Consider the following 15,218-nt stretch of genomic DNA (forward strand, 5'->3'; position numbering starts at 1 on the left):
AGGCTACCAGCTGTTTGTGAACTGCTGCAGAGTGCGCCCGCAGTGCAGTCTGCTCCCACACTCAGCACTCCACCTGCCTGCAGGAGTCCTCCATGGCAAAGCGGCCCAAACCCACGCAACAAACTTCCCACCAAGTTCTTTGGGTCTGTCTGTTCTGTCTTCCCGTCAACACAGGACTGATGAATCTGCCTAGTGTATGCGAGAAAATAAACATCTATGTTGAGGCTACAACCAACATACTATGGAGATGGGGCTCGCATACAAACGAGATCTCTCCGGGGTCCACCTGTAATATGATATCCCCTGCTAGTGGGGGCAGCTGAGCCTAAAATGGCACCCAGCCATGCTTCCCCACTCAAATTCTCTCCACCTCCCACTCCTTCCTGCAGCATCGCAGCAGGTCAGAGTTTAAGTCACCCCCCTGCCCCATTCAAACGTGCCAATCCGGAGGCTACACACACAGTGCTCTCTTCCTAGCCATGAGTCAGTGGTGACTGGCTTCTTTCACGCTTGCTCTCAGCTACTCGACCACTCTGTTGATCTCTACTTGGCTTCTCTACCTTCCCTTATTGCCCTCCTGCGCTCTCTTTTCCTCCACTCCCTCTCCACTCTGCCTTTTCTGGTTTCCCTCCCTTCGGGAGAAGTCCAGCAGGTCGCATTTCCCAATAAAGTCGTCTTTCCACAGCCTTTAAAGGTCCTCGTCTTGGAAAGCTTAGCCCTACATTGGATAGTCCCTAGGGTTGGGGGACATTTATGGGTGGAGGGGGGCAGGGGGGTGCTTTCCTGTTTTGTGACCCCACTACTCTCTTTCTTGGGATTCAGGGTTTAACGAACTTAAAGGGGGATGTACTTTGAAGCTTCTACTTCCCTACTGGAGCTCAAATTTCACTCACACCCCTCCCCCTCACCTGCCGCCCCTCCCTCACCTCCATCTGCTACAGCTTTCTCTCCTCCCCCTTACACACCTGTTCCTGTTGTGTCCCTAACTCTTCTGACTCCCCGCCTCCTCCAAGTCCCCTCCCCTACTCCGCCATCTTCTTCTCTATTGTTTCCAGCTTCCTCCCATCGCCATCCTCCGATTTGACGTTTTCTCCCACATTGTACCCTCTTCCTTCATGATCGTTGTCCCTCCCACTGCCACCATCTTCCACACTAACTCCCCACTCCCCTCTGCAGCCATTGTCTCGGCCCCACACTAGTTAGCACTCAGCCCTTCACTGCTCAAAAACCTCTTCTGTTTGTCCCAAGATTCCACCTTCAGACCCTGTCCCTCTTGCCCCTCAGTCTTATGAAATTATTCTTACAACTACTCTATCTCCCGAAGGCAGGGAGAGACGGCGGCTCAACAGAGAGGTGGTGAAATTCATGCCCCAAACTGGGAGACACCGGTGGGCTCTGATGCAGTTTCCCAACGAGACTCTAACTGGAATTAGCAAGGCGGTCATGGACACCCCACTCTCCGAGATTACGTGATTATGCACCTCATTAAGGATTTACAAACTATGGCCAATAAGGCTGTCAATTATGACAAGATTAGATTAGAAAATCATGCCCAGTTTTTATCTCACCTCTCATAGGCGTTTCTTCAGTTCGAAAGAGTTGATTCTTCAACACTAGCTGGGACCGCTTTAGCTTTACTTCATTCACACTTGAAACACAGGGAATCCAGAACAGATAAACCCCTCGGGACCAATAATGAAAGTAGTGATACCAGCGGGGGAAGGGGAAAGTGGGGGACAAAGAGAAACCCATCACAATGATCTATATATAACCCCCTCCCAGGGGGAGGGACAACAGGAAAGTGGATGAAGGGAGACATTGGACAGTGTAAGACATGAAAAAAAAACTTATAAATTATCAAGGATTCCTGCCCCTCCCCCAAAAAGAATTTGTTTCAAAGGACGACATTGATTCTGCAGCTCTGGGAGATGGACATATCTGATCAGAGCACACGGGAGCAGATGAAGGGGCAGGAGGAGAGAGTGGAGCACAGCCTGGCCCACCAGACCGTGAGGATGATGTTCCTGAGTAGAGCAGCCAGTCCACAGAGAGAACAACATGGCTGGCCCCACTATGAGAAATGATTCCAATCAGTGACTAAGGGCGATACAGGGGACAGCACCGGAGACACAGTGTGGGAATTGCACCTGACCTGATCCTACCACACCGAGGCAAATCACTGGGGGAGTGCAGCGGAACAGCAAGGGAATGGAGTGGCAAGGTCCCCAGGGAATGCTGAAAGTGGACTTTGGGGCCAGGGCGTGGTGCCCCAACAGACTGGACTGGAAAACGCTCCTAAGGGCCAGCAAGCGATCCCTGAACTAACTACAAGCTTTTCTCTTGTGAACTGTTTTGTTCTGTTCTTTGTCAGTGGTTTGTTTTTGTTGTTTTGTTGCCTGGTTGTATACTGTTGCTTTGTTTTCCTCTGTCTTGTTTTCGTGCATGTTAGTGTCTCCACAGGTCTGTCTGAATAGGACAGGATGGATGAACTATCTGGAGGAAAAACAACGGGACCGACAGTTCCGGGGGGACTTGGGGTGGGGGGGTAGGGGGGGTAAGGAAGTGGTGTTAACAAACCCAGGGACAAGGGAAAAACATGGGACCCCAAATGGTAGAGAGGGGGGAGTGGCAGGCCTGGTGGGAAATGATCAAGGGTAATGTTGCTTAGAGAAGAGGTATACTGTAGCCCAGGTGGCGACGAAGCATGGTAGTAGGGCAGGAGGAAAGTCAAGGGAGATGGAGGAAAGAGCTAGGAGTCAAAGGGCATTCATGGAGGTCTAGACAAAGACATGTACATGCAAATATATATAGGAGGATGGGGAAATAGATCTATGTGTCTATATTTATAGGTCAAGTATTAAGGTGGCAGAAGGACCTTGGGCCTCTACTCAAACACTCCCTCAATGCATGAATACCTTCTTTTATTAAATTGGAACTCTATGATGCTCACTCTCCCGACACAATGGCTGGAGCCAAAGTGGGTGAACAAGTAAATGTGGTGAAGAAAGCTGATGGTGCCCGGCTATCAAAAGAGATAGTGACTGGGGTCTTAAAGGCTTGAAGATAAACAAGCGGCCATCTAGCTCAGAAGCAACAAAGTCCACATGGAAGAACACACCAGCCTGTGTGATCGAGTGGTCCCGAAGGGATCAGTTACCAGGCATCAAAGAACAAAAAATCATATCATTGACTGCACACCTCCATGATAGGATCGCTGAAGACAAATGGGTGCATAAGCAAATGTGGTGAAGAAAGCTGATGGTGCCTGGCTATCAAAAGAGATAGTGTCTGGGGTCTTAAAGGCTTGGTGAACAAGCGGCCATCTAGCTCAGAAGCAAAAAAGCCCACATGGAAGAAGCACACCGGCCAGTGCGATCACGAGGTGCCAAGGGACCAGGTATAAGGCATCATGCAAAAAAAACCCAAAAACGATATAAGTGTGTGTATGTATGTGTATATATGTGTATATGTATATGTATATATATACCATATTAAATGAAGGGGGAAGTGCAGAGTGGAGACCCAAGGCCCAAGTGTCGGCCAATGGAGATCCCCTCATAGAGGGGTTTAGGAGAGGAGATGGGTTAATTAGGGTGCGTGGTAGTACCGATGAAGAACACAGCTTTCCCCCAGATCCTGGATGCTTCCTCCCCCCAACTACCATGATCCGAATTCTACCTTGCAGGCCTGGATAGGACAGAGGCTGTACGCTGGTACATATGAGGGCTGGAGGTACAGGAAATCCAGGGTGGATGATACCTTCAGGACCAAGGGTGTGAGGGACGATGCTGGGAGAATGGAGGGTGAGTGGGTTGGAAAGGGGGAACTGATTACAAGGAGCCACATGTGACCTCTTCCCTGGGAGAGGGACAGCAGAGAAGGGGGGAAGGGGGACTCTGGATAGGGCAAGATATGACAAAATAACGATGTATAGATTACCAAGGGCACATGAGGGAGGGGGGAAAGGGGAGGGAGGGGAAAAAAAAAGAGGACCTGATGGGAGGGGCTTAGGTGGAGAGCAGGTGCCTTGAGAATGATTGGGGCGGGGAATGTGTGGATGTGCTTTATACAATTGATGTATGTATAGTGATAAGAGTTGTGTGAGTCCCTAATAAAATGTAAAAAAAGAAAAGAGGAGAGAAAAATGATTAGGGCAAAGACTGTACAGATGTGCTTTATACAATTGATGTATGTATATGTATGAACTGTGATGAGAATTGTATGAGACCCAATAAATTGTTTAAAAAAAATTTATCTAGGGTTTGTGAGGGAGGGGGGAGGGAAGGAGGGGGAGGGCAAAATGAGGAGCTGATACCAAGGGCTCAAGCAGAAAGCAAATGTTTCGAGAATGATAATGGCAATAAATGTACAAGTATGCTTGACACAATGGATGGATGGATGGATTCTGATAAAAGTTGTATGAACCCCCAAGAAAAATGATTTTTAAAAAAAGAGAGAGAAACTTTAAAAAGTTAGAGGAAGGTCCCTGGACTCCACAGCAAGACCTTCTTAATGCTGCTTTCAAGGTTTTTAATAACAGGGAAAAACAGGAAAAATCAGATAAACCGCAAAGGGACAAAGTTAAATATCATATAATTTCAGGGCAAGATGAGTAGATGCAAACTAATAAACAATGGGCCACAATCGGGTAAGTCACCCAGACCCAGATTGGGACATTGGCCTTGCAGAGGCCCCAATCCTTGTGCTCTGCTGAAGCCTTGCCCACACTGCAAAGGGGGCACTGGGGAGCTGACTGCCCTCTCTGACAAAGAGTGGGAAGGACAGTCTCTTCTATAACACCTCCGGGGCCTCTGGCTCAAGATGCCTCCTTTCCAGGGTTTCTAGGTTTGGCCATAGAGGACTGATGGTGCCCAGGTTCAAAGCTCCCCACAGGTATCACCCATCATAAGCCCAGTGTAACAATCACTGTCTCAGGCAAGCCTATTTCTTTCCTTTTGGATACAGAATTTATTCAATATTATCTAAACATTCAGGGCAAACTTCTTTAGCACCCACCACTATTGTGGAGCAAAACACTAAGGGCATGCAACAGAGCAGCAAGTGGTTTGCAAAGTGACGAAATCCCCGGGGAAGACCAAAAACAGACTTTGGAGACAGCATGCGGCACCCCATCAGACTCACCCGGAAAACACTTGTAAAGGCCAACAAACAGACTTTGAGCTATTTACAGGCCTTTCCATTTTTGTCAGTGGCTTTCTTTTTGGTGTTGTTGGGTTTTTGCGCTTATTAATGTAGCTGCATGTCTATCTAGATAAAATAGGCAGGATAAATAATTCGGAGATGAAAAGAATGGGACCAATGCTTGGGGGGGATACGGGAGAAGGGGAGGTGGGAGGTGGGAGAAAGGAAGTAGGGAAGGGGGAACTAACCCAGGGACAAGGGAACAACAAGTGAACTAAAATCAATGGAGAGAAGAACATAGGATGCCTAGTGGGGCTTAATCAAGGGCAATGTAGCAGTGAGGAATTACTAAACTTGAATTGTAAGGTTTATTTGGGCACAAAACAGAACCAGAGATCCGATTAACAAAGTTTTAGAAGCAGGCTCTATTGAGAAGCTTACGGGCGGGATCAGCAACTCAGGGCATTGAGTTATTGAAGCCGCCCATTGGGAAAGTTTAGCTGTGTTTTTATACCCCCCTGGCTGGCAGGCACAGTGGGAGGGGGAGAAAAGTGCCTACACAAGGGATTATAAAAAAGGGAAGCAGTCGTTAAATTTTCTGGGAATTGGGTGGGAGTTGGGCAAACTAGCTGAGCAAGCATCCTGTTAGTAAGAACACGCACTTTTGGACATTTGTGGTGTACCGAAGGGCAGGGGAAGTCGGTGAGGGGTAAGTTTCAAGAACTAACATGGAAGCGCCTGATTCAAAATGGAGTTTCTTGTGCCAAGGCCATACACGAATGAAGGCCCAACAAGATGGTGGGGCAGAGGAAAGTAAAAGGAAACAGAGAAAAGAACCAGGAGGCAAAGGACATTTATAGAGAGCTAAACATAGGCATGTGCATATGTTACATATGTACACACATATATAACATATATATGTACATATGTGTACACATATATAACATTTTATATATATAGAGAGAGAGGGGACTAGAACTATGTGCTTATATCTATATGTTAAGACTTACGGTTGCAGATTGACATTGGGCCTCAACTCAAGTATTCCCTCAACACACGAATACTTTGTTCTAACAATCTGTCATTCTGTGATGCTCACCTTCCCAACACAATCGCTAAACACAAAATGGGTACACAAGCAAAGGTGGTGAAGAAATTTGATTATGCCCAGCTATCGAAAGATATAGTGTCAGCAGTCAGCTAGCTGAGAAGCAACAAAGCCCACATAGAAGAAGCATACCCGCCTGTGTGATCATGAGCTGACAATGGGATCAGGTACCAGGCATCTAAACCCCAGAACAAAATCATACCCAAGGTGAATTGGGGGGATGGGAGTGGGGGTGGGGGAATGGAGTGGAGACCCAATACCTGTGGGAAACAGGGATTTCTCCCAAGTGGTCTCCCCCAAATATATGCCAAACTTAGCTGCCTGTGAATGACTATACACTTGGAGGTCATCAGAAGTAGGTCAGGGTTATTCTCCCTAAGGGTTATCATCTATCCAGAGCAAGCAGACACCACTGTTTATCCCACAACAGATAGGGCCCACTCCCTTCTGATAAGGATAGAGGTTGTCTGTTTCCTTTTAGGAGACACCAGGGAGGTCAAACCCACCCAAGGATGACTAAGGCTAGGCTGCCATCCTGACTCTAGGGTCCGCCCATCTTGTCACGTGTATGCCCCTAGACCTTCCCATTCCTATGGGCACACCCCTAGCTCATCCCCTTCCTGTCACGCTTGTGTCTATCATGCATCCCCTTCCTACAATGTGTATGCCTATGGTACTGCCCCTTCCTGTGAAGTGTGGTTACCTGTAATGATGCTCCCCCCCCCCCCGAAGGAGATAGAACCCTTGGTCAGCAATAAAGTTGAGGCTCCTTCCTGCTCTCAGACCCGGAGGCTCCCTCCTGTTCTCATACATGGGGGTGGGGGGGGCTCTCCTGCTCTCGCTTCTGGGGCACTCTCCTGCTCTCACGGCCGGGCTCCCCCCACGAGGACCACCAAGCAGGGCTGGGGTGAGCATGCCACCATGAATTGTGTCTGACTCCATTTATTCCTATCTCTCTTCTATCTCTCATGCTTTCTATGACTTTACTATAATCTTTATTTATTATCGCTGTACAATTGCGCCTACTGGACCTGTGATGATTTGTGGGGGACCCTGCCTCTCCCTATAAATGCCCGTCTGTAGACAATGGGACATCCCCTACAGAGGGGTCACAGGGAAGAAATGAGCCAGTTAGGGTGCAGTATAGCACCGATGAATCACATTTTTCATCTAATTCTTTGGTGCTTCCTTCACCCCACTATCAGGACCTCAATTCAACCTTACAAATTGGATTGGACCAGAACATGCACACTGCTACAGATAACAGCCTGCAACACAGGGAATCCAGGATAGATAACCTCCCAAGGCCAAAAAGGAGAGTAGAGATATCTGGAGGATTAGGGGAGTATGGGGGGAGAAAGGGGGAATTGATCACAAAGATTAACCTCTAACCCCCTCTGAGTGGGACAAACAAAAGAAAAGTGGATGAGGGGCGACAGATGATGATATAAGATATGAAAATAGCTTCTTCTCCGAGAAAACACCAAATGGCGGATGACGCAGGTGCAGCGGAAGGGACTGCAGGCTTCCGCGGAGGCTTCGGCAGCGGCTTGCGAGGACGGGGTCGCGGCCGGGGTCGGGGCCGTGGACGAGGCCACGGGGCTCGCGGGGGCAAAGCCGAAGACAAGGAGTGGCTCCCTGTCACCAAGCTGGGTCGTCTGGTCAAGGACATGAAGATCAAGTCCCTGGAGGAGACCTATCTGTTCTCCCTGCCCATCATGTGGAGTCTGAGATCATTGACTTCTTCCTGGGGATGGCTCTCAAGGACGAGGTCCTAAAGATCATGCCTGTGCAGAAGCAGACCCGAGCCGGCCAGCGCACCAGGTTCAAGGCCTTTGTTGCCATCGGGGACTACAATGGGCACGTTGGCCTGGGTGTCAAGTGCTCCAAGGAAGTCGCCACCGCCATCCGAGGGGCCATCATCCTGGCCAAGCTGTCCATTGTCCCGGTGCGGCGAGGCTACTGGGGCAACAAGATCGGCAAGCCCCACACGGTCCCCTGCAAGGTGACCGGCCGCTGTGGGTCTGTGCTGGTGCGACTCATCCCTGCCCCCAGGGGCACTGGCATCGTCTCAGCCCCTGTGCCCAAGAAACTGCTGATGATGGCAGGGATTGATGACTGCTACACGTCGGCTAGGGGCTGCACAGCCACCCTGGGCAACTTTGCCAAAGCCACCTTTGATGCCATCTCCAAGACGTACAGCTATCTGACCCCTGACCTCTGGAAAGAGACCGTGTTCACCAAGTCTCCCTACCAGGAATTCACTGACCATCTTGTGAAGACCCACACCAGAGTCTCCATGCAGAGGACCCAGGCTCCAGCTGTGGCTACCACATAGTCAATTTTATACAAAATGTAATAAAGTGAATTGAGCCTGCAAAAAAAAAAGATATGAAAATAATAATCCACAACTTACCAAGGGTTCGTAAGGGAGGATGGGCAGAGGAGGGAAGGGGGAAATGGGGAGCTGATATCAGGGGCTCAAGTGGGCAGAGAATGCTTTGAAAATGATGATGTCAGCATATGTGCAAATGTGCTTGACACAGCGGATGAATGTATGGATTGTGGTGAGATGTAAGAGCCCCCAATAAAAGTATTTAATTAAAAAAGTAAATAATCGTTGTAAGGTTTATTGGGGCACGAAACAGAACCAAAGATCCAATTGGCAAAGTTTTAGAAGCAGGCTTTATTGAGAAGCTTGCGGGCGGGTTCAGCAACTCAGGGTATTGAGCTATTGAAGCCGCACCCTACACGTGCCAAGGTGAAATTTTTATATGCCGGAGAGAAGGCAGAGGGGTGGGGGGTTCCTACTGTTAGCAGGTGCAGCTGGCGGGCTGCCTGGGATACCTGGTGTTCTGGGCACATTCCGTGCTGACCACGGTCATCCTGCCCTTTCTTTGTGGTTATTCGGAGAGGGGTGTTCACCGAGGGAGGGGAAGGGCAGCAAGGGGTGAGTTTGAGAACTAAGGTGGAGGTGTTGGATTCAAAATGGAGTTCCTCATGCCAAGACCAGGCAATCGTCTATTAAATGATCAAAAAAATGTGAAAGATAGTAAAGATGTAGTAAGTTGTAGAAGACTTATGAGAAAGCAAACTTTATTTGCCTTGATTGAGAAAAAAGGACATTAAAAACAAATACTTAAAAGGACATTTAAAATCTTGGGCCCCATGGCTCCTATCCCATCTGGGACTTCTCAGTTTAATATGTATAATTCTGTGTTTTGCACCTTGTCTGTTTTGCTGTTATAAGAATGCAATCACACATCAAGTAAGATAAAAAAGAAAAGTCTACTTTGCCCTCTTGATGCCAATTCAATTCCCACCAAAGAGATGGTAGCTCTATCCACAAGAAACTCCTCCCTCCAGATTCCTTAGCCCTCAAACCTAAACAGCAGTCTGAGTGGCTTAAAGGAAAAAGGAGGGAAGTGAAACTGAAATGGACTTGGAGTCTTGCGGCAAACAGGTTCACTTTAAACAATAACACACACACACACACACACAAATAAAGAAACCCCTACATGAAGAAAAAAAGTACCAAATACTCACCAACGACCCCCACCTCCACCCCCAGCCCCCAGCTGAGGACAGGTAAGACTGATATACACAAAGCACATATTTTTCTAGCAGTGATTGTGGTTCTATCTGCCACCACTTAGATAAGTGCTAACCATGCTTATTAGGGTTACATTCCCCATCAGCCCTGGTGGAAACCTTTAACAGGGTACATAGGAAGGTTTACTGCTAGTAGTCCGTCTGGTTCTACATAGGCTAATTGTGAAGAAGCCCTATGTGTCCACTGTTGGTAACATCTTAATAGATGAGCCTACGCTCCGTGCCACACGGCACATGCTCGAATGGTAAACTGCATACTTGCCGAGTCCTACTCTGCTTATAAGCCTGTCTAAAGACAGCGTCCTCATCTTAAGGAGCCAGCTGGGAGTGCGGGTCCCAGTGCCAAGGAACTGCAGACGGGAAAGCCGTCGGAGACATCTTTAGGGTTACAGGTAATGGCAGAGATGTAAAAGAGCCTCGTCGATTCCTGGGATGATCACTGGGGTCACCTTTGGACTAACAGCAATTGTCGCCACTGCTGCTGTTGCAGGAGCAGCCCGTGGGAATCTATTAACACGGGACATGTACAAAAATGGCAAGTGGACTCCCAACAACTATGGGCTACGCAGGCCAAAAGAGATGGATATTTTCAAACAGAAAATAGAAGGAAAAGTGGCTGAACTACAACAAAACATTTAGTGGCCAAGAGACCAAATCAGGGACTGGCAACATCAGTTCATGCTAAAATGGAATTGAAATCTTGCTGATTTCTGAGTAGCACCTTATCCATTTAATGTAACTTCACATGAATGGGCTTTAATCAAACATCATTTGCAGGGATTTAAGGGTAATTTTTTCTTTAGATGTGATTCAACTAAAAAGGGAAATTTGCAATACCTTTAGAGATGGGTTAGACTCATCTGCTCACTCGAATGCGAGTAACTGACTGGCAGATAGTTCGGAGCAGCAGTTCTCAACCTGTGGGTCAGGACCCCCTTTGGGAGTTGAACAACCCTCTCAGAGGGGTCGCCTGATTCATAACAGTAGCAAAATGACAGTTATAATGTGATTAAATGACTGGTAGATAGTTTACAGCAGCAGTTTTCAACCTGTGGGTCACGACCCCTTTGGGAGTTGAGAAACCCTTTCACAGGGGTGGCCTGATTCATAACAGTAGCAAAATGATAGTAATGAAGTAGCAACAAAAATAATTTTATGGTGGACGGGGTCACTACAACATGAGGAACTGTATTAAAGGGCTGCATGCAGCATTGGGAAGGTTGAGAACCACTGGGTTAGAGGAACTTGACTCACGTGCCTGGGTTCAGAGCATTTTTGCAGTGTGTAGGTTCTGTAGCCCATACACACTCACTGGACCACGCTGAGGCAGGACAGCTATAGGTTTTTCATCACCCACGTCCAGCAGCAAGCAGTTACAGAAGATGAGAACTCCGGCCATATTCTCTATTATCAAAAGGCAGGAATAATGGATCCCAGCCATTTTGGGCATCTCCTTCCCATGTTTCTTCCTAAAAAATTCTCTCCACCCCCAACCCCCAATGAACCTCCCATGCATCTCAGAGTTTACATCTTCCCCACCTCATTCAAAATTGCCAATCAGGAGACCATACTGTTGCTCACCAACTGGCTTCTCCGCCTTGCCTTTCCATTCTCCCTTTGCTCTCTCTTTCTCCACCCTGGTTTTTCCATATTCCCTCCCTCCTGGAGAAGCCTGGCAGGTCGAGGTTCCCAATAAAACCCGTCCATTGATAGTTGCGCTTATGTATCTCACCTGCCACGCCAGACTGATACAAACTCCCGGAGCCAGGAGGAGGGTCACCTAAGTAGAGAATGTGCCCCAAATCACCACAGGGCCACTGGGGCTCTGAAGCCAACAAGACAGATTTCTGGGAGGTCTTTCTGAGGAGTGCTAACCCCTCATGCTCCTGCAACAGAGGGCGGTGAAAGTCAACGCTTGCTTCCCCTGAGGGCTGTCCTTGTGTCTTTAGATACCGACAAGTGAATCCCTACTTACAGCAACCTTATTTACAGCAGAGCCCAACACTACCTGGTTCTGCAAAGTACCCCTTTATTCTGTTTCAACAAGCGCATCATGGTCTAGGGAGGGGTTCTACATGAACACTGCAGTTTTGTAGCAGTGCCACGCTGTGCAATGGTATCCATAGATTGTGATAATACACGGTGGGAAACTGAGGACGTGGAAGAATGTGTAAATGGCCTCGTCTCTACTCTCCTGACTACGGTGCTTGGAAAATCAGCACTGGTGTTCGGAGGAAGACCGCCACAAGTCTCTAGACCAGCGGTTCTCAACCTGTGGGTCGAGACCCCTTTGGGGATCGAATGACCATTTCACAGAGTTCACCCGATTCATAACAGTAGCAAAATTATAGTTATGAAGTAGCAGCAAAAATAATTTTATGGTTGGGGGTCTCTACAACACGAGGAACTGTTATTAAAGGGTCACGGCATTAGGAAGGCTGAGAACCACTGTTCTAGACCATTGATAAGCACCAGATACACGTATTTTGCCAGAAAACAGGTTCTTCTTTTATATCTTCTATAAAATGATAAGTTGTCTGCCACAGACGCCTGGCTTCTCACACACACTCTTAAAAGGATGCTTATGTCTAAGAGTATCTGCTATCTTTGTCTACCATTTTTAAGGAGCAATTAACACCATTTGTTTACTCGCCTACCAGACACTTTCTTTGAAGTTTCCCCTAGATGGCTCTGGATATCCAAGTTTAGCACATTGCCCATTTTATTATACCCACTAACAAGAGGCTTGCAAGCCACATTACTATAAAAAACTTATTGTTGCTGAATAAACTCGCTCAGCTCAGCTTGTCTCCTGGGATGAGAGCCCTGTGTCCTGTCTGCCTGCTTTATTTTTCTTAATTGCACACGCTGCTCCTAAGGACCCATTTGACTGTGGGGCCGGATCGCAAAGTACACACAGTCAAATGCCTTTGTATTGTCAATGAAATGTAGGTAAACATCTTTCTCATATTCTCTGCTTTCAGCCATGTTCCCTCTAATGTTAACAGTGATGTCTATTTCATATCTATAAGCACATCTATGTGATCCTGTGGGCAAAATATAGAATTGATGCAGAAAGTATCAAAAGAAGATAGAAGGGGCTCTGTATCCAGGAACGCTAGCAGTTCTTAGTACCTGACCCAGTTTCTTTCAAGATGTCTACTGTCCATGAAGTTTTGTGCAAGCTCTGTATGGAGGGTGATCACTCTGCACTTGCAAGAACATACAGGTTAGTCAAGGCCTACACCAACTTCAATGCTTACTGGGACACTTTTAACACTGAAACAGCCTTCAAGATCAAAGTGTTAAGTAGTTTAGCTTAGGGACTGGGGCATCCATTATGCATGCTCAGAGGTTCAGGTTTCCGGCCAGGAAGAGGAGGTACACTTGGGTGGGCGCTGTACCTGGATTGGCCCACGTAGGCCAGGTAAATTCATTTCAGCTAATGGGGTCGACTAGGGTCATTCACCACACCTCCCCTCAGAAAATTGAAAACGCAGGAGCCCAGAGCCAACCGCATGACTTTCCCACGAGCTTCTAAGGAGGCTGCACGGGGTTGAGGGGCCCTGCAGGTGCCTGTGTAAACCTGAGGCTTCTTCTGACTCCCATAAAACTCACTTGGATCACAAACCAGGCTTTGGCGTGAATTCTTTCTTGTGCAGAGCCAAGGATTGAGGTATATCTCTCTCCCAAGAGATCTAACAAAAGGTGTAGATGAAGTCACACTCACCAACCACAGCAATAAACAGAGACAAGATATTGCCTCTGCATACCACAGAAGGGCCAAAAAAGGAACTTACATCAGCACTGAAGTCTGATCTGGCCAATGGGAGATTCTGATTTCTGGGCCTATTGAAAGCAGCTGCTCAATATGATGCTTCCATGAAGGGGCTGTGAACCTCATCAAAATAATCTATCTGCTCAAGGACCAACCAGGGGCTGCAAGGAACCAACAGAGTCAGTCTAGAAGGAAATGCACAAAACTAACTTGGAGAAGGGCACTGTCTCAGACCCACCCGATGGCTTCTGCAACGACAGCTGCCCTTGCTAAGGGTGGGAGCGCAGAGGCTGGCTCTCTCACTGATGGACTACGGTTCCCAGGAGCTCTGTGACGTTGGGGTGAATAGCAGAGGCACTGATGCTCCCAAGCGGAGCCCCGTTATGACCGAACAGGGTGTGTGCACCTCCAGAAAGTATGTGAAACGTGCAAGAGCTGCAGTCCTTATGACACACTGGAGAGCGCTGAGAAGGAAGTGACGTGTATCCAGAACAAGCCCCTGTATTTGCTGACTGACTACAATGAAGGGCAAGGGAACCGGTGATAAGGTCCTGCTTAGGATCATGGTCTCCGGCAGTGAAGCAGACATGCGGAAAATCAGGTCTGAATTCAAGAGGCAGCATGTCACTGTATTACCACGCCCAACAAGAGACCAACGATGACTGACGGAAAGCAGTGCTGTACCTCTGCGGTGCGAAAGACTGACGTCTGAGCTGGCCGCAGCGCCCAGAGATGGTGCCCACCCTGCTTCAAGTTAATAGTCCTAGGAAATCCACTGGCAACTAACAGCCCCAGCACCTGTCTCTCTGAGGATGCTGTCAACATTGCCCACGTCCCCTCATATTTTAGTGGCTTTTGTAATACCTGGCTTTCATGGCTACTCTCTCCCTTTTAACCAAAAAAATGAACAATCCAAGGAGTTGGAAGTGAATCCTATGATGTGAAATACTTGGCCTATTGTGTACTGTGTCATAAATAAACTTCATTTTTATATTAGGGGGGGGGGATGGAAGGAATACTGTTACTGTACCAAAGGGAAATGATCAACAATCAACTATTTCAATTGTATATGATCAAGAAACAATGGAATTGAAGGAAGAAGTCCAAGCAACACTGAAGGTAGGGGTGAAAAACAAGACTCAAAGAATTGAAGGAATGTCGATTAAAATCTTTAAACAAACTGATGCAGCTCTGGAGAAGTCAGTCATCCATGGTCAAGAAATTTGGAAGATAACTAACCAACCAACCAACTGTAAGACAATCATACTTGTGCCTGTGTCAAAGAAAGGCGATTCAATAAAATGTGGAGATCATTTAACAATATTATTAGCATCACTTACAAGTAAAATTTTGCTGAGGAAAATTTATAAATGGTTATAGCAGTACATTAACAGCGAGCTGCCAAAAAGGCAAGCTAGATTCACAAGAGGACAGGTATAAAGGCTATCATATCGATCTCAGCTGAAAGAGACTACTCCAGATGTTTACTTCTTGTCTACTGAATAGAAAAAAAAAGAAGGCATTGACTACATAGATTACAACCAAATGCAGGTAATATTAAAATTACTGGGAATTCCG

At 47.4% G+C, this 15,218-nt stretch overlaps 2 pseudogenes; both read left to right on the plus strand.

Annotated features, from left to right (window-relative positions):
- The first annotated feature begins 7,737 nt into the window (after window positions 1-7,737).
- Window positions 7,738-8,632, plus strand: LOC142432076 (small ribosomal subunit protein uS5 pseudogene; annotated as a pseudogene).
- Window positions 8,633-13,017: 4,385 nt separating this feature from the next.
- Window positions 13,018-14,345, plus strand: LOC142431673 (annexin A2 pseudogene; annotated as a pseudogene).
- The last annotated feature ends 873 nt before the right edge of the window (window positions 14,346-15,218 follow it).

This window comes from Tenrec ecaudatus, chromosome 18 (genome assembly GCF_050624435.1).
Source record: "Tenrec ecaudatus isolate mTenEca1 chromosome 18, mTenEca1.hap1, whole genome shotgun sequence".
NCBI classification, from domain to species: Eukaryota; Metazoa; Chordata; class Mammalia; order Afrosoricida; family Tenrecidae; genus Tenrec; species Tenrec ecaudatus.